This window comes from Panulirus ornatus, chromosome 37 (genome assembly GCF_036320965.1).
Source record: "Panulirus ornatus isolate Po-2019 chromosome 37, ASM3632096v1, whole genome shotgun sequence".
Lineage (NCBI taxonomy): Eukaryota > Metazoa > Arthropoda > Malacostraca > Decapoda > Palinuridae > Panulirus > Panulirus ornatus.
Genome location: NC_092260.1, coordinates 667,091 through 689,191, shown reverse-complemented (window position 1 = coordinate 689,191; position 22,101 = coordinate 667,091). Strand labels below are relative to the sequence as shown.

The 22,101-nt window shown below is 40.2% G+C and overlaps 1 protein-coding gene across 1 annotated transcript in view; it reads right to left on the bottom strand.

Annotated features, from left to right (window-relative positions):
- Positions 1 to 20,428, bottom strand: part of LOC139760449 (uncharacterized) — an 85,186-nt gene extending 64,758 nt beyond the window's left edge. The window contains exon 1 of the mRNA XM_071683686.1: positions 20,359 to 20,428. The gene's annotated coding sequence lies outside the window, so the exon portion shown is untranslated. The remainder of the gene's footprint in view (positions 1 to 20,358) is intronic.
- Between the last annotated feature and the right edge of the window lie 1,673 nt (positions 20,429 to 22,101).

Sequence of the window (22,101 nt, the reverse complement as noted above, 5' to 3'; positions counted from 1 at the left end):
ATCAAATTCTAACATAATGAACAATGTAGATTTAGTCAGTAAGCTTAACAATATGAGTGTTAGTTTTGATTTCAAACTAGTTAGCTTTGATGTTTCGTCCCTTTTCTCAAACGTTCCAGTTGATGACCTTTTAGAATATTTTTTTAATGTCTTGGATGATATTCATTTACCTGTTTCAAAGTCTCATTTCACTGAATTGGTAAAATTGTGCATAAAACACTGTGTATTCCAGCTTAATGGAGATTATTATGCTCAAAAAATTGGTATGGCAATGGGTAACCCTCTTTCACCTGTAATAAGTAATCTTTACACGGATTTTTTTAAACAAAATTACTAAAGATGATCTTACCTTCTCATGCAATTTGGTTTAGATAGGTAGATGATGTTCTTTGTGTTTGGCCAACAAATGAAAATTTACAAATATTTCTTCACTTACTTAACAATTTTGAACTTTCCATCAAATGTACTGTAGAAAATGAAAATAATGATATGTTACCATTTCTAGATTGCATGATCCATAGGCAAGGAAACAAGTTTAAGTTTAGCATATACAAAAAAACCTACCAATGCATCCTCATATATCCATTATTACTCATCTCAACAGAAGAGTTAAATTATCATCACTTCAATCTATGTTCCTTAGGGCATTACGTATTTGCAGTCCAGAGTATATTGATGATGAGTTTGAGAAGATATATTCTATTGGATCTAAGTTAAAGTACCCTAATTTTTTCATTGATAAATCCCTTAAGTTCATCCATAATATCATTTCATAAAGTTGAGCCCAAACCTCCCATTGACACCAAGAATCTTTTAGTTCTCACTTCTAATAATAATCTCACTTTACTTACTATGTTGCTCAAATCCTTTAATGTAAATGTTGCATTCAGCAACAATAATACTATAAAGAATATCTTAATAAGGAATTCACCAGAAAATTCATCTGGGTATATCTATAAAGTGCTGTGTAGAAACTGTGATAAGTTTTATGTTGGGCAGACTGGAAAGGATCTTTCTGTTAGAGTTAAGCAACATAAATGTAGTAAAAGAACCCTACTGTACCTAATAACTTTGCTCTTATTCACATTTACTCTTAACTTTCTTCATTCACACTCTTTACGAAACTCAGTCACCAGCTTCTGCAGTTTCTCACATGAATCAGCCACCAGCGCTGTATCATCAGCGAACAACAACTGACTCACTTCCCAAGCTCTCTCATCCACAACAGACTACATAATTGCCCCTCTTTCCAAAACTCTTGCATTCACCTCCCTAACAACCCCATCCATAAACAAATTAAACAACCATGCAGACATCACACACCCCTGCCGGAAACCTACATTCACTGAGAACCAATCACTTTCCTCTCTTCCTACACGGACAAATGCCTTACATCCTCGATAAAACTTTTCACTGCTTCTAACAACTTGCTTCCCACACCATATATTCTTAATACCTTCCACAGAGCATCTCTATCAACTCTATCATATGCCTTCTCCAGATCCATAAATGCTACATACAAATCCATTTGCTTTTCTAAGTATTCCTCACATATATTCTTCAAAGCAAACACCTATTCCACATATCCTCTACCACTTCTGAAACCACACTGCTCTTCCCCAGTCTGATGCTCTGTACATGCCTTCACCCTCTCAATCAATACCCCCCCATATAATTTACCAGGAATACTCAACAAACTCATACCTCTGTAATTTGAGCTCTCATTCTTATCCCCTTTGCCTTTGTACAATGGCACTATGAAAGCATTCCGCCAATACACAGGCACCTCATCATGAATCATACATACATTAAATAACTTTACCAACCAGTCAAAAATACAATCACCCCCTTTTTTAATAAATTCCCATCTAATACCATTTACTGCAATACCATCCAAAACTCCTGCCTTGCCGGCTTTCATCTTCCGCAAAGCTTTTACTACCTCTTCTCTATTTGCCAAATCATTTTCCCCAACCCTCTCACTTTACACAACACCTCAACCAAAACACCCTATACCTGCCACTCTATCATCAAACATATTCAACAAACCTTCAAAATACTCACTCCATCTCCTTCTCACATCACCACTACTTGTTATCACCTCCCCATTATCCCTCTACACTGAAGTTCCCATTTGCTCCCTTGTCTTACTCACTTTATTTACGTCCTTCCAAAACATCTTTTTATTCTCCCTAAAATTCAATGATAATGTCTCACCCCAACTCTCGTTTGCCCTCATATATATATATATATATATATATATATATATATTTTTTTTTTTTTTTATACTATTCGCCATTTCCCGCGTTTGCGAGGTAGCGTTAAGAACAGAGGACTGGGCCTTAGAGGGAAAATCCTCACCTGGCCCCCTTCTCTGTTCCTTCTTCTGGAAAATCAAAAAAAAACGAGAGGGGAGGATTTCCAGCCACCCGCTCCCTCCCCTTTTAGTCGCCTTCTACGACACGCAGGGAATACGTGGGAAGTATTCTTTCTCCCCTATCCCCAGGGATATATATATATATATATATATACAAATATACATACCTATACATCTCAACGTATACATGTACATACACACAGAGTCCTATACATATATACACGTGTACATAATTCATACTGTCTGCCTTTATTCATTCCCATCGCCACCCTGCCACACATGAAATAACAACCACCTCCCCCTCATGTGTGCGAGATAGTGCTAGGAAAATACAACAAAGGACCCATTCGTTCACACTCAGTCTCTAGCTGTCATGTAATAAAGCACCGAAACCACAGCTCCCTTTCCACATCCAAGCCTCACAGAACTTTCCATGGTCTACCCCAAACGCTTCACATGCCCTGGTTCAATCCATTGACAGCACGTCGGCTCGGTATACCACATCGTTCCAATTCACTCTATTCCTTGCACGCCTTTCACCCTCCTGCATGTCCAGGCCCCGTTCACTTAAAATCTTTTTCACTCCATCTTTCCACCTCCAATTTGGTCTCCCACTTCTCCTCGTTCCATCCACCTCTGACACATATATCCTCTTGGTCAATCTTTCCTCACTTATTCTCTCCACGTGCCAGAACCATTTCAAAACATCCTCTTCTGCTCTCTCAACCACACTCTTTTTATTACCAAGCATCTCTCTTACCCTATTTTTAGTTACTCGATCAAACCACATCACACCACATACTGTCCTCAAACATCTCATTTCCAGCACATCCACCCTCCTGCGCACAACTCTATCCATAGCCCACGACTCGCAACCATACAACATTTTTAGAACCACTATTCCCTCAAACATACCCATTTTTGCTTTCCGAGATAATGTTCTTGACTTCCACACATTTTTCAACGTTCCCAGAATTTTCGCCCGCTCCCCCACACTATGATTCACTTCCGCTTTCATGGTTCCATCCGCTGCCAAATCCACTCTCACATATCTAAAACACTTCACTCCCTCCAGTTTTTCTCCATTCAAACTTACCTCCTAATTGACTTGGCCCTCAACCCTACTCTGCCTAATAACCTTGCTCTAGTTCACATTTACTCTCAACTTTCTTCTCTCAAACACTTTACCACACTCAGTCACCAGCTTCTGCAGTTTCTCACATGAATCAGCCACCAACGCTGTATCATCAGCGAACAACAATCGACTCACTCTCCACGCTCTCTGATCCACAACAGACTGCATACTTGCCCCTCTTTCCAAAACTCTTGCATTCACCTACCTAACAACTCCATCCATAAACAAATTAAACAACCACGGAGACATCGCACACCCCTGCCGCAAACCTACATTCACTGAGGACCAATCACTTTCCTCTCTTCCTACACGTACACATGCCTTACATCCTCGATTTCAAACTTTTCACTGCTTCTAACAACTTGCCTCCCACGCCATATATTCTTAATACCTTCCACAGAGCATCTCTATCAACTCTATCATATGCCTTCTCCAGATCCATAAATGCTACATACAAATCCATTTGCTTTTCTAAGTATTTCTCAAACACATTCTTTCATGCAAACACCTGATCCACACATCTCTACCACTTCTGAAACCACACTGCTCTTCCTCAATATATATATATATATATATATATATATATATATATATATATATATATATATATATATATATATATATATATATATATATATATATATATATATATATATATATATATATATATATATATATATATATATATATATTTATTTATATATTTATATTTATTTTTTTATTTTGCTTTTTCGCTGTCTCCCGCGTTTGCGAGGTAGCGCAAGGAAACAGACGAAAGAATTGGCCCAACCCACCCCCATACACATGTATATACATACACGTCCACCCACGCAAATATACATACCTATACATCTCAATGTACACATATATATACACACACAGACACATACATATATACCCATGCACACAATTCACACTATCTGCCTTTATTCATTCCCATCGCCACCTCGCCACACATGGAATACCATCCGCCTCCCCTCTCAATCTTAGGTATGTAGATGATGTTCTTTGTGTTTGGCCAACAAATGAAAATTTACAAATATTTCTCCCCTTACTTAGCAATTTAGTACCTTCCATCAAATTTACTGTAGAAAATGAAGGTAATGGTATGTTACCATTTTTAGATCGAATGATCCATAGACAAGGAAACAAGTTTAAGTTTAGCATATACAGAAAACCCACCAATGTCTGCTCATATATCCATTATTACTCATCTTAACATGACAGTTAAATTATCATCATTTCAATCTATGTTTCTAAGGGCATTACGTATTTGCAGTCCAGAGTTTATTGATGATGAATTTGAGAAGATATATTCTATTGAATCTAAGTTAAAGTACCCTAGATCTTTTATTCATAAATCCCTTAAGTTAGCAAAGAAATCATTTTATAGAGTTGAGCCCAAACCTCCCATTGACACCACGGTTCTTTTAGTTCTCCCTTTTAATAATAATTTCACTTTGCTTCCCATGTTGCTTAAATCCTTTAATGTAAATGTTGTCTTTAGCAACAATAATACTATAAAGAATATCTTAATCAGGAATTCACCAGAAAATTGTCTTGGTTGCATCTATAAAGTTCCTTATGGAAACTGTGATAAATTTTATGTTGGTCAGATTGGTAAGGATCTTTCTGTTAGACTTAAGCAACATAAATATAGTATAAGAACGGGACAAGAATCAAATGCCTTGTTTAATCATGTTGAAAACTATGATCATTGTATTGACTGGAGTAACGCCATCTCAGTTGTTAACTCTAACTCTATTACCAAGAGAAATATCATTGAATCTTCTATTATTAAATATAAAAAGAATTATAATCTTAATATTAGTCATGGTCTCTACAAATTAGATAACGTTATTGTCGATAAGATTTGTAAAATGATAAGTTTATGAACGCTCGTTGTATGTTTTGGACAATCACATGTTTACCAAATGGCGTCCTAGCTTCGTCTCTTCGATGTATATCAACTGACTGTTATATTCCTCTCTTGTGTCTCTCCTGATGATGTGATTATTACACGCAAGTGCACTTGGGAACTTTTCGTGTTTCATTTTCCCCGTGGACTCATAGGAATATATATATATATATATATATATATATATATATATATATATATATATATATATATATATATATATATATGAGTCAGTTGTTGTTCGCTGATGATACAGCGCTGGTGGCTGATTCATGTGAGAAACTGCAGAAGCTGGTGACTCAGTTTGGTAAAGTGTGTGAAAGAAGAAAGTTAAGAGTAAATGTGAATAAGAGCAAGGTTATTAGGTACAGTAGGGTTGAGGGTCAAGTCAGTTGGGAGGTGAGTTTGAATGGAGAAAAACTGGAGGAAGTGAAGTGTTTTAGATATCTGGGAGTGGATCTGGCAGCGGATGGAACCATGGAAGCGGAAGTGGATCATAGGGTGGGGGAGGGGGCGAAAATTCTGGGAGCCTTGAAGAATGAGTGGAAGTCGAGAACGTTATCTCGGAAAGCAAAAATGGGTATGTTTGAAGGAATAGTGGTTCCAGCAATGTTGTATGGTTGCGAGGCGTGGGCTATTGATAGAGTTGTGCGCAGGAGGATGGATGTGCTGAAAATGAGATGTTTGAGGACAATGTGTGGTGTGAGGTGGTTTGATCGAGTAAGTAACGTAAGGGTAAGAGAGATGTGTGGAAATAAAAAGAGCGTGGTTGAGAGAGCATAAGAGGGTGTTTTGAAATGGTTTGGGCACATGGAGAGAATGAGTGAGGAAAGATTGACCAAGAGGATATATGTGTCGGAGGTGGAGGGAACGAGGAGAAGAGGGAGACCAAATTGGAGGTGCAAAGATGGAGTGAAAAAGATTTTGTGTGATCGGGGCCTGAACATGCAGGAGGGTGAAAGGAGGGCAAGGACTAGAGTGAATTGGAGCGATGTGCTATACCAGGGTTGACGTGCTGTCAGTGGATTGAATCAGGACATGTGAAGCGTCTGGGGTAAACCATGGAAAGCTGTGTAGGTACGTATATTTGCGTGTGTGGACGTATGTATAATACATGTATATGGGGGTGGGTTGGGCCATTTCTTTCGTCTGTTGCCTTGCGCTACCTCGCAAACGCGGGAAACAGTGACAAAGCAAAAAAAAAAAAAAAAATATATATATATATATATATATAAATATATATATATATTTATTTATATTCATTTTGCTTTGTCGCTGCCTCCCGCGTTAGCAAGGTAGCGCAAGGAAACAGACGAGAGAATGGCTCAACCCGCCCACACACACATCTACATACATTCATGTCCACAAACGCACAATATACATACCTATACATCTCAATGTACACATATATATACACACACAGACATATACATATATACACATGTACATAATTCATACTGTCTGCCTTTATTTGTTCCCATCGCCACACCGCCACACATGAAATAACAACCCCCTCCCCCCTCATGTGTGCGAGATAGCGCTAGGAAAAACACCAAAGGCCCCTCAACTCAAAATATGAATAAGAGCAAGGTTATTAGGTACAGTAGGGTTGAGGGTCAATTCAATTGTGAGGTAAGTTTCAATGGAGAAAAACTGGAGGAAATAAAGTGTTTTGAGGGATATCTGGGAGCAGATCTGGCAGCGGATGGAACCATGGAAGCGGAAGTGAATCATAGGGTGGGGGAAGGGGCGAAAATCCTGGGAGCCTTGAAGAATGTGTGGAAGTCGAGAACATTATCTCGGAAAGCAAAAATGGTTATGTTTGAAGGAATAGTGGTTCCAACAATGTTGTATGGTTGCGAGGCGTGGACTATGGATAGAGTTGTGCGCAGGAAGGTGGATGTGCTGAAAATGAGATGTTGGAGGACAATGTGTGGTGTGAGGTGGTTTGATCGAGTAAGTAATGTAAGGGTAATGTCGAAATAAAAAGAGCGTGGTTGAGAGAGCAGAAGAGGGTGTTTTGAAATGGTTTGGGCACATGGAGAGAATGAGTGAGGAAAGATTGAACAAGAGGATATATGTGTCGGAGGTGGAGGGAACAAGGAGAAGTGGGAGACCAAATTGGAGGTGGAAAGATGGAATGAAAAAGATTTTGATTGATCGGGGCCTGAACATGCAGGAGGGTGAAAGGCGGGCAAGGAATAGAGTGAATTGGATCGATGTGGTATACCGGGGTTGACGTGCTGTCAGTGGATTGAATCAGGGCATGTAAAGCGTCTGGGGTAAACTATGGAAAGTTGTGTGGGGCCTGGATGTGGAAAGGGAGCTGTGGTTTCGGGCATTATTGCATGACAGCTAGAGACTGAGTATGAACAAATGGGGCCTTTGTTGTCTTTTCCTAGAGCTACTTCGCACACATGAGGGGGGAGGGGGATGGTATTCCATGTGTGGCGAGGTGGCGATGGAAATGAATAAAGGCAGACAGTGTGAATTGTGTGCATGGGTATATATGTATGTGTCTGTGTGTGTATATATATGTGTACATTGATATGTATAGGTATGGATATTTACGTGTGTGGACGTGTATGTATATACATGTGCATTGGGGTAGGTTGGGCCATTTCTTTCGTCTGTTTCCTTGCGCTACCTCGCAAACGCGGGAGACAGCGACAAAGCAAAATAAATAAATATATATATATATATATATATATATATATATATATATATATATATATATATATATATATATATATATATATATATATATATATATATATATTTTATTTTATTTATTATACTTTGTCGCTGTCTCCCGCGTTTGCGAGGTAGCGCAAGGAAACAGACGAAAGAAATGGCCCAGCCCCCCCCCATACACATGTATATACATACGTCCACACACGCAAATATACATACCTACACAGCTTTCCATGGTTTACCCCAGACGCTTCACATGCCTTGATTCAATCCACTGACAGCACGTCAACCCCGGTATACCACATCGCTCCAATTCACTCTATTCCTTGCCCTCCTTTCACCCTCCTGCATGTTCAGGCCCCGATCACACAAAATCTTTTTCACTCCATCTTTCCACCTCCAATTTGGTCTCCCTCTTCTCCTCGTTCCCTCCACCTCCGACACATATATCCTCTTGGTCAATCTTTCCTCACTCATTCTCTCCATGTGCCCAAACCACTTCAAAACACCCTCTTCTGCTCTCTCAACCACGCTCTTTTTATTTCCACACATCTCTCTTACCCTTACGTTACTTACTCGATCAAACCACCTCACACCACACATTGTCCTCAAACATCTCATTTCCAGCACATCCATCCTCCTGCGCACAACTCTATCCATAGCCCACGCCTCGCAACCATACAACATTGTTGGAACCACTATTCCTTCAAACATACCCATTTTTGCTTTCCGAGATAATGTTCTCGACTTCCACACATTCTTCAAGGCTCCCAGAATTTTCGCCCCCTCCCCCACCCTATGATCCACTTCCGCTTCCATGGTTCCATCCGCTGCCAGATCCACTCCCAGATATCTAAAACACTTCACTTCCTCCAGTTTTTCTCCATTCAAACTCACCTCCCAATTGACTTGACCCTCAACCCTACTGTACCTAATAACCTTGCTCTTATTCACATTTACTCTTAACTTTCTTCTTCACACACTTTACCAAACTCAGTCACCAGCTTCTGCAGTTTCTCACATGAATCAGCCACCAGCGCTGTATCATCAGCGAACAACAACTGACTCACTTCCCAAGCTCTCTCATCCCCAACAGACTTCATACTTGCCCCTCTTTCCAAAACTCTTGCATTTACCTCCCTAACAACCCCATCCATAAACAAATTAAACAACCATGGAGACATCACACACCCCTGCCGCAAACCTACATTCACTGAGAACCAATCACTTTCCTCTCTTCCTACACGTACACATGCCTTACATCCTCGATAAAAACTTTTCACTGCTTCTAACAACTTGCCTCCCACACCATATATTCTTAATACCTTCCACAGAGCATCTCTATCAACTCTATCATATGCCTTCTCCAGATCCATAAATGCTACATACAAATCCATTTGCTTTTCTAAGTATTTCTCACATACATTCTTCAAAGCAAACACCTGATCCACACATCCTCTACCACTTCTGAAACCACACTGCTCTTCCCCAATCTGATGCTCTGTACATGCCTTCACCCTCTCAATCAATACCCTCCCATATAATTTCCCAGGAATACTCAACAAACTTATACCTCTGTAATTTGAGCACTCACTCTTATCCCCTTTGCCTTTGTACAATGGCACTATGCACGCATTCCGCCAATCCTCAGGCACCTCATCATGAGTCATACATACATTAAATAACCTTACCAACTAGTCAACAATACAGTCACCCCCTTTTTTAATAAATTCCACTGCAATACCACCCAAACCTGCTGCCTTGCCGGCTTTCATCTTCCGCAAAGCTTTTACTACCTCTTCTCTGTTTACCAAATCATTTTCCCTAACCCTCTCACTTTGAACACCACCTCGACCAAAACACCCTATATCTGCCACTCTATCATCAAACACATTCAACAAACCTTCAAAATACTCACTCCATCTCCTTCTCACATCACCACTACTTGTTATCATCTCCCCATTTGCGCCCTTCACTGAAGTTCCCATTTGCTCCCTTGTCTTACGCACTTTATTTACCTCCTTCCAGAACATCTTTTTATTCTCCCTAAAATTTAATGATACTCTCTCACCCCAACTCTCATTTGCCCTTTTTTCACCTCTTGCACCTTTCTCTTGACCTCCTGTCTCTTTCTTTTATACCTCTCCCACTCAATTGCATTTTTTCCCTGCAAAAATCGTCCAAATGCCTCTCTCTTCTCTTTCACTAATACTCTTACTTCTTCATCCCACCACTCACTACCCTTTCTAATCAACCCATCTCCCACTCTTCTCACGCCACAAGCATCTTTTTGCGCAATCCATCACTGATTCCCAAAATACATCCCATTCCTCCCCCACTCCCCTTACTTCCATTGTTCTCACCTTTTTCCATTCTGTACTCAGTCTCTCCTGGTACTTCCTCACACAAGTCTCCTTCCTAAGCTCACTTACTCTCACCACCCTCTTCACCCCCAACATTCACTCTTCTTTTCTGAAAACCCATACAAATCTTCACCTTAGCCTCCACAAGATAATGATCAGACATCCTTCCAGTTGCACCTCTCAGCACATTAACATCCAAAAGTCTCTCTTTCAGCGCGCCTGTCAATTAACACGTAATCCAATAACGCTCTCTGGCCATCTCTCCTACTTACATAAGTATACTTATGTATATCTCGCTTTTTAAACCAGGTATTCCCAATCATCAGTCCTTTTTCAGCACATAAATCTACAAGCTCTTCACCATTTCCATTTACAACACTGAACACCCCATGTATACCAATTATTCCCTCAACTGCCACATTACTCACCTTTGCATTCAAATCACCCATCACTATAACCCGGTCTCGTGCATCAAAACCACTAACACACTCATTCAGCTGCTCCCAAAACACTTGCCTCTCATGATCTTTCTTCTCATGCCCAGGTGCATATGCACCAATAATCACCCATCTCTCTCCATCAACTTTCAGTTTTACCCATATTAATCGAGAATTTACTTTCTTACATTCTATCACATACTCCCACAACTCCTGTTTCAGGAGTATTGCTACTCCTTCCCTTGCTCTTGTCTTCTCACTAACCCCTGACTTTACTCCCAAGACCTTCCCAAACCACTCTTCCCCTTTACCCTTGAGCTTCGTTTCACTCAGAGCCAAAACATCCAGGTTCCTTTCCTCAAACATACTACCTATCTTTCCCTTTTTCACATCTTGGTTACATCCACACACATTTAGGCACCCCAATCTGAGCCTTCGAGGAGGACGAGCACCCCCCGCGTGACTCCTTCTTCTGTTTCCCATTTTAGAAAGTTAAAAAAGTACAAGGAGGGGAGGATTTCTGGCCCCCCGCTCCCGTCCCCTCTAGTCGCTTTCTACGATACGCGAGGAATGCGTGGGAAGTATTCTTTCACCCCTATCCCCAGGGATAATATATATATATATATATATACATATATATATATATATATATATATATATATATATATATATATATATATATATATATATATATATATATATACACATACACACACATACACACACATACACACACATACGCACATATACACACACACACACATACATATATATACATATGAAAAATGTAAGAAACAATTTAGAAAACTGAAACTTCTAGCTTGAAATGAAATGAAAAATGAATATCACCTACTGGTTCAACCTCTGGCTATGGAAAAAGGAAATGTATAATTTATTTACACAAACGTCAATAGTAGTTCTCATCAATTTAACCACTGTATCAATAAGCTTCAATGTCTAAGCTACATTTTTTCCAGTTTCACTATTTTCTTGTCAAAGCACCATGTATGAAAACTATCACTCCAGTAACACAACTATAAACATTTACTTCCCCTTTAAAAAAGTTCTGGGGAAGTCTGTCTCGATACACTGCGGGACACTCTACCACCTGGCGAGGTTTGTGTTGCAATGGTTCTTGATTCACAAACGTAGTAGCTTCACTGGTGGGCCAAGGTAGAACTGACTTGCTCCTTGCGAAACACAACTTAAAGATGACATTAGAGTCCCACTGGGCAGAGGACGCGAGGACCCAGTCCTGAGGTGACCACATCATCATATATATATATATATATATATATATATATATATATATATATATATATATATATATATATATATATATATATATATATATATATATATATATATTTTTTTTTTTTTTTTCTTTTTTTTTTATACTTTGTCGCTGTCTCCCGCGTTTGCGAGGTAGCGCAAGGAAACAAACGAAAGAAATGGCCCAACCCCCCCCATACATATGTACATACACACGTCCACACACGCAAATATACATACCTACACAGCTTTCCATGGTTTACCCCGGACGCTTCACATGCCTTGATTCAATCCACTGACAGCACGTCAACCCCTGTATACCACATCGCTCCAATTCACTCTATTCCTTGCCCTCCTTTCACCCTCCTGCATGTTCAGGCCCCGATCACACAAAATCCTTTTCACTCCATCTTTCCACCTCCAATTTGGTCTCCCTCTTCTCCTCGTTCCCTCCACCTCCAACACATATATCCTCTTGGTCAATCTTTCCTCACTCATTCTCTCCATGTGCCCAAACCATTTCAAAACACCCTCTTCTGCTCTCTCAACCACGCTCTTTTTATTTCCACACATCTCTCTTACCCTTACGTTACTTACTCGATCAAACCACCTCACACCACACATTGTCCTCAAACATCTCATTTCCAGCACATCCATCCTCCTGCGCACAACTCTATCCATAGCCCACGCCTCGCAACCATACAACATTGTTGGAACTACTATTCCTTCAAACATACCCATTTTTGCTTTCCGGGATAATGTTCTCGACTTCCACACATTTTTCAAGGCTCCCAAAATTTTCGCCCCCTCCCCCACCCTATGATCCACTTCCGCTTCCATGGTTCCATCCGCTGACAGATCCACTCCCAGATATCTAAAACACTTCACTTCCTCCAGTTTTTCACCATTCAAACTCACCTCCCAATTGACTTGACCCTCAACCCTACTGTACCTAATAACCTTGCTCTTATTCACATTTACTCTTAACTTTCTTCTTTCACACACTTTACCAAAGTCAGTCACCAGCTTCTGCAGTTTCTCACATGAATCAGCCACCAGCGCTGTATCATCAGCGAACAACAACTGACTCACTTCCCAAGCTCTCTCATCCCCAACAGACTTCATACTTGCCCCTCTTTCCAAGACTCTTGCATTTACCTCCCTAACAACCCCATGCATAAACAAATTAAACAACCATGGAGACATCACACACCCCTGCCGCAAACCTACATTCACTGAGAACCAATCACTTTCCTCTCTTCCTACACGTACACATGCCTTACATCCTCGATAAAAACTTTTCACTGCTTCTAACAACTTGCCTCCCACACCATATATTCTTAATACCTTCCACAGAGCATCTCTATCAACTCTATCATATGCCTTCTCCAGATCCATAAATGCTACATACAAATCCATTTGCTTTTCTAAGTATTTCTCACATACATTCTTCAAAGCAAACACCTGATCCACACATCCTCTACCACTTCTGAAACCACACTGCTCTTCCCCAATCTGATGCTCTGTACATGCCTTCACCCTCTCAATCAATACCCTCCCATATAATTTACCAGGAATACTCAACAAACTTATACCTCTGTAATTTGAGCACTCACTCTTATCCCCTTTGCCTTTGTACAATGGCACTATGCACGCATTCCGCCAATCCTCAGACACCTCACCATGAGTCATACATACATTAAATAACCTTACCAACCAGTCAACAATACAGTCACCCCCTTTTTTAATACATTCCACTGCAATACCATCCAAACCTGCTGCCTTGCCGGCTTTCATCTTCCGCAAAGCTTTTACTACCTCTTCTCTGTTTACCAAATCATTTTCCCTAACCCTCTCACTTTGCACACCACCTCGACCCAAACACCCTATATCTGCCACTCTGTCATCAGACACATTCAACAAACCTTCAAAATACTCATTCCATCTCCTTCTCACATCACCACTACTTGTTATCACCTCCCCATTTACGCCCTTCACTGAAGTTCCCATTTGCTCCCTTGTCTTACGCACCCTATTTACCTCCTTCCAGAACATCTTTTTATTCTCCCTAAAATTTAATGATAGTCTCTCACCCCAACTCTCATTTGCCCTTTTTTTCACCTCTTGCACCTTTCTCTTGACCTCCTGTCTCTTTCTTTTATACTTCTCCCACTCAATTGCATTTTTTCCCTGCAAAAATCGTCCAAATGCTTCTCTCTTCTCTTTCACTAATACTCTTACTTCTTCATCCCACCACTCACTACCCTTTCTAAACAGCCCACCTCCCACTCTTCTCATGCCACAAGCATCTTTTGCGCAATCCATCACTGATTCCCTAAATACATCCCATTCCTCCCCCACTCCCCTTACTTCCATTGTTCTCACCTTTTTCCATTCTGTACACAGTCTCTCCTGATACTTCTTCACACAGGTCTCCTTCCCAAGCTCACTTACTCTCACCACCTTCTTCACCCCAACATTCACTCTTCTTTTCTGAAAACCCATACTAATCTTCACCTTAGCCTCCACAAGATAATGATCAGACATCCCTCCAGTTGCACCTCTCAGCACATTGACATCCAAAAGTCTCTCTTTCGCACGCCTGTCAATTAACACGTAATCCAATAACGCTCTCTGGCCATCTCTCCTACTTACATAAGTATACTTATGTATATCTCGCTTTTTAAACCAGGTATTCCCAGTCATCAGTCCTTTTTCAGCACATAAATCTACAAGCTCTTCACCATTTCCATTCACAACACTGAACACCCCATGCATACCAATTATTCCCTCAACTGCCACATTACTCACCTTTGCATTCAAATCACCCATCACTATAACCCGGTCTCGTGCATCAAAACCGCTAACACACTCATTTAGCTGCTCCCAAAACACTTGCCTCTCATGATCTTTCTTCTCATGTCCAGGTGCATATGCACCAGTAATCACCCACCTCTCTCCATCAACTTTCAATTTTACCCATATTAATCGAGAATTTACTTTCTTACATTCTATCACATACTCCCACAACTCCTGTTTCAGGAGTACTGCTACTCCTTCCCTTGCTCTTGTCCTCTCACTAACCCCTGACTTCACTCCTCAGACATTTCCAAACCACTCTTCCCCTTTACCCTTGAGCTTCGTTTCACTCAGAGCCAAAACATCCAGGTTCCTTTCCTCAAAGATACTACGTATCTCTCCTTTTTTCACATCTTGGTTACATCCACACACATTTAGGCACCCCACTCTGAGCCTTCGAGGAGGATGAGCACTCCCCGCGTGACTCCTTCTTCTGTTTCCCATTTTAGAAAGTTAATACAAGGAGGGGAGGATTTCCGGCCCCCCGCTCCCGTCCCCTCTAGTCGCTTTCTACGACACGCGAGGAATACGTGGGAAGTATTCTTTCACCCCTATCCCCAGGGATAATATACATATATATATATATATATACACACACACACACACACACACACACACGCACACACACACACACACACACACATACATATATATACATATGAAAAATGTAAGAAACAATTTAGAAAACAAACTTTTAGCTTGAAATGAATGAAAAAATGAACGTCACATAATGGTTCAACCTCTGGCTATGGAAAAGGAAATGTACAATTTATTCACACAAACGTCAATAGCAGTTCTCATCAATTTCACCACTGAATCAATAAGCTTCAATGTCTAAGCTACATTTTTCTCCAACTTCACTATTTTCTTGTCAAAACACCATGCATGAAAACTATCACTCCAGTAACACAACTATAAACATTTACTTCCCCTTTAAAAAGTTCTGGGGAAGTCTGTCTCGATACACTGCGGCGAGGCGACGCGACGCTGACACAATCACTGTCACAATATCACTATATATATATATATATATATATATATATATATATATATATATATATATATATATATATATATATATATATATATATATATATATATATATATGATGACCACATCATATATATATATATATATATATATATATTCTTTCTTTTCTTTCAAACTATTCGCCATTTCCCGCATTAGCGAGGTAGCGTTAAGAACAGAGGACTGGGCCTTTGAGGGAATACCCTCACCTGGCCCAATTCTCTGTTCCTTCTTTTGAAAAAAAAAAAAAAAAAAAAAAAAAAACGAGAGGGGAGGATTTCCAGCCCCCCGCTCCCTCCCCTTTTAGTCGCCTTCTACGACACGCAGGGAATACGTGGGAAGTATTCTTAATCCCCTATCCCCAGGGATAATATATATATATATATATATATATATATATATATATATATATATATATATATATATATATATATATATATATATATATATATATATATATATATATATTCATTTATTTATTTAGCTTTGTCGCTATCTCCCGCGTTAGCGAAGAAGCGCAAGGAAACAGACGAAAGAATGGCCCAACCCATCCACATACACATGTATATCCATACACGTCCACACACACAAATATACATACCTATACATCTCAAGGTATACATATATATACATAAACAGACATATACATATATACACATGTACATAAATTGCACTGTCTGCCTTTATCTATTCCCATCGCCACCCAGCCACACATGATATAACATCCCCCTTCCCCCGCATGTGCGTGAGGTAGCACTAGGAAAAGACAACAAATGCCACATTCGTTCACACTCAGTCTCTAGCTGTTATATATAATGCTCTGAAACCACAGCACCCTTTCCACATCCATGGTTTACCCCAGACGCTTCACACGTCCTGGTTCAATCCATTGACAGCACGTCGACCCTGGCATACCACATCGTTCCAGTTTACTCTATTCCTTGCACGCCTTTCACCCTCCTGCATGTTAAGGCCCCGATCACTCAAAATCTTTTTCGCTTCATCTTTCCACCTCTAATTTGGTCTCCCACTTCTCCTCGTTCCCTCCACCTCCGACACATATATTCTCTTGGTCAAACTTTCCTCGCTCATTCTCTCCACGGGACCAAACCATTTCAAAACACCCTCTTCTGCTCTCTCAACCGCACTCTTTTTACTACCACACATGTCTCTTACCCTATTATTACCTACTCGATCAAACTACCTCACACCACATATTGTCCTCAAACATCTCATTTCCAGCACATCCACCCTCCTCCGTACAACTCTATCTATAGCCCACGCCTCGCAACCATATAACATTGTTGGAAAATAGACGAAAACAGACGAAAATAGACGAAAGAATAGGCCAACCCACCTACATACACATGTATATACACAAACGCACACACTACCACATATACATGCCAACACATTTCAACGTATACATATACATACATAGACATATAAATATATACACATATACATATTCTTATTTGATGCCTTCATCCAATCTCGTCGCCACTTCACCACACGTGAAATGGCACCCCCCTCCCCTCGCACTTGCGCGAGGTAGCCCTAATAAAAGACAACAAAGGCCACATTCATTTACACTCAGTCTCTAGCTTTCATGTGTAATGCACCGAAACCACAACTCCATTCCCACATCCAGGGCCCACAAATCTTTCTATGGTTTACCCCAGACGCTCCACATGCTCTGGTTCAATCCATTGACAGCACGTTGACCCCGGTATATCACATCGTTCCAATTCACTCTATTCCTTGCGTGCCTATCACCCTCCTGCATGTTCAAGCCCCGATCGCTCAAAATCTTTTTTACTGCAGCCTTCCACCTCCAATTTGCTCTCCTACTTCTCGTTCCCTCCAACTCTGACACATATATCCCCTTTGTCAATCTTTCTTTACTCATTCTCTCCATGTGACCAAACCATATCAACACACCCTCTTCGGCTCGCAGCCACACTCTTTTTATTACCACACATCTCTCTTACCCTTTCATTACTGTCCTCAAACATCTCATTTCCAAGACATCCACCCTCCTCCGCACAACCCTGTCTATAGCTCATGCCTTGCAACCATATAACATTGTTGGAACCACGATTCCTTCAAACATAACCAATTTTGCTCTCTAAGATAATGTCCTCGCCTTCCACTCATTCTTCAGCGCTCCCAGAACCTTCGCCCCCTCCGCCATCATGTGACTAACTTCCACTTCCATGGTTCATCCGGTGCTGACTCCTGTCCCAGATATCTAAAACACTTTATCTAATCCAGTTTTTCTCTATTCAAACCTACCTTCCCATTAACTTGTCCCTCAACCCTACTGAACCTAATAACCTTGCTCTTATTCACATTTACTGTCAGCTTTCCTCTTTCACACACTTTACCAAACTCAGTCACTAACTTTTGCAGTTTCTCATCCGAATCACCCACAAGTGCTGTATCTTCAGCAAACAACAACTGACTCACTTCCTAAGCCCTCTCATCCACAACAGACTGCATACTTGCCCCTCTTTCCAAAACTCTTGCATTCACCTCCCTAACAACCCCATCCATAAACAAACCAAGCAACCATGGAGACATCACGCACCGCTGCAGCAAAACCGACATTCACTAGGATCCAATCTCTTTCCTCTCTTCCTACTCGTACACATGCCTTACATCCTTGATAAAAACTTTTTACTGCTTCTAGATACTTTCCTCCCACACCATATTGTCTTACTACATTCCACAGAGCTTCTCTATCAACTCTATCATATGCCTCCTCCAGATCCATAAATGCTACATACAAATACATCTGCTCTTTCTAAGTATTTCTCACATACATTCTTCAAAGCAAACACCTGATCCACACATCCTCTACCACTTCTGAAACCACATTGCTGTTCGCCAATCTGATGCTCTGCTCATGCACTTACCCTCTCAATCAATACCCACCCATACAATATCTCAGGAATGCTCAACAAACTCATACCTCTGGAATTTGAGCAGCATTTTATCCCCTTTGCCTTTGTACAATGGCACTATGCATGCATTCCGCCAATCCTTAGACACTTCACCATGAGCCATACATACAATGAATGTCCTTACCAACAACATAGTCACCCCCTTCTTTAATAAATTCCACAGCAATACCATCCAAACCCACCGCCTTGCCGGCTTTCATCTTCTGCAAAGCTTTTACTATCTCTTCTCTGTCTACCAACCCATTCTCCCTGACCCTCTCTCTTTACACGCCACCTAGACCAAGAAACCCTATATCTGCCACTCGATCATCAAACACATTCAACCAAACTTCAAAATACTCTCCCCATCTCCTTGTTATTACCTATAGAATACCATACGTACTGAAGGTATGAAATTTACAACGGAACCGGAGAGGAGGTACATTTGCTTCGACTTTCACCTGTGAAACTCTTGTCCATAATAAGCTCCAAGACCCATTCACGAGCATTGATAATGGATCGCATATAATCCACTTACAGTATAATAACTTGTACATCACAACCAAATAATCATTACTATTTTTTCATTAATCTACAGTCAAATTTTTGACCGAAAAAATGTACCTTACAGCATAAGGCGATCAGATTGTCTTATGTTAATTGTAGTACGGGATTTTCCTTTTGTGGATAAAAACAACGGTGACACTCTTAGCTAATGAAAACTTAAAACCTCACTTTAAGACCCACGGTGGTGGAAGTACTGAAGCATATATATCTTATATATCTACCCATAAACCACCCTATATTTGATTTGTTAATTACTTAATTATACAACGATACCTAGATAATGAGCATGAAAGAATATCTGTTTCATATCAATTCAGTTTATTGACCAATATTTGTGATGAATTAAAATCACGTGACAAATATTTCAACTCACCACTCAAAAGCTCTATGAAGTGTTTACATAAGTTATAACTATGAAACATATGTCATAACTATGAAACATATGTCTAGGCTCCAGATAAGCAAACGATGCATAGCTATACACATTCTCCATATGAACATAATACTCATAAAGTACGTTCTCTATACTGTTAAACGAATTAATTTATTTCAACGTAGAATTTAATCTATATGTTTTCCGTACTCTCTATCTCACTGATAAGATTACGCTGCTACAGTTCATAGCTACACCTAAACAATAATTGTGGATGAAGGTAATCATATCTATTACATGAATGTTCCTTGCACTCTTTACTGCTGTATTACTCAGCTGTTGTTACATTCTATCCAAAGAGAAAGTTGCGATTGCGAGGCATTACTTACCTTTCCTGTGTTCGAACGAAGCTGGAGGCAGGTTCACTTACTGTCGACGCTCCACAACACTACACTTATCAGCTGCGTCACTCTACAGTTGCCAACGATGCAAATTGATTACGAAGGTAAATGCTTTATGTTATCACTTATACGTTTACTTATAAAAACTTTTCAGTTAGCTTATATATAATATTCAGGATCATCTCTTCGACAATATAAATTATTTTAAGAATAGGATATGCGTTGGTCACTCTAGGACGCGTTCGTGTTTACATTCAGCTTGTCTCTTGTACCTAAGCTTTGCTTTGTTTTTACTAAAAGTCATTTATATATATATATATATATATATATATATATATATATATATATATATATATATATATATATATATATATATATATATATATATATATATATATATATATATAAAGGGGATAAGAGTGAGTGCTCAAATAACAGAGGCATAAGTTTGTTGAGTATTCCTGGTAAATCATATGGGAGGGTATTGATTGAGAGGGTGAAGGCATGTACAGAGCATCAGATTGGGGAAGAGCAGTGTGCTTTCAGAAGTGGTAGAGGATGTGTGGATCAGGTGTTTGCTTTGAAGAATGTATGTGAGAAATACCTAGAAAAGCAAATGGATTTGTATGTAGCATTTTTGGATCTGGAGAAGGCATATGATAGAGTTGATAGAGATGCTCTGTGGAAGGTATTAAGAATATATGGTGTGGGAGGCAAGTTGTTAAAAGCAGTGAAAAGTTTTTATCGAGGATGTAAGGTATGTGTACGTGTAGGAAGAGAGGAAAGTGATTGGTTCTCAGTGAATGTAGGTTTGCGGCAGGGGTGTGTGATGTCTCCATGGTTGTTTAATTTGTTTATGGATGGGGTTGTTAGGGAGGTGAATGCAAGAGTTTTGGAAAGAGGGGCAAGTATGAAGTCTGTTGGGGATGAGAGAGCTTGGGAAGTGAGTCAGTTGTTGTTCGCTGATGATACAGCGCTGGTCGCTGATTCATGTGAGAAACTGCAGAAGCTGGTGACTGACTTTGGTAAAGTGTGTGAAAGAAGAAAGTTAAGAGTAAATGTGAATAAGAGCAAGGTTATTAGGTACAGTAGGGTTGAGGGTCAAGTCAATTGGGAGGTAAGTTTGAATGGAGAAAAACTGGAGGAAGTAAAGTGTTTTAGATATCTGGGAGTGGATCTGGCAGCGGATGGTACCATGGAAGCGGAAGTGAATCATAGGGTGGGGGAGGGGGCGAAAATCCTGGGAGCCTTGAAGAATGTGTGGAAGTCGAGAACATTATATCGGAAAGCAAAAATGGGTATGTTTGAAGGAATAGTGGTTCCAACAATGTTGTATGGTTGCGAGGCGTGGGCTATGGATAGAGTTGTGCACAGGAGGGTGGATGTGCTAGAAATGAGATGTTTGAGGACAATGTGTGGTTTGAGGTGGTTTGATCGAGTAAGTAATGTAAGGGTAAGAGAGATGTGTGGAAATAAAAAGAGCATGGTTGAGAGAGCAGAAGAGGGTATTTTGAAATGGTTTGGGCACATGGAGAGAATGAATGAGGAAAGATTGACCAAGAGGATATATGTGTCGGAGGTGGAGGGAACGAGGAGAAGTGGGAGACCAAATTGGAGGTGGAAAGATGGAGTGAAAAAGATTTTGAGTGATCGGGGCCTGAACATGCAGGAGGATGAAAGGCGGGCAAGGAATAGAGTGAATTGGATCGATGTGGTGTACCGGGGTTGACG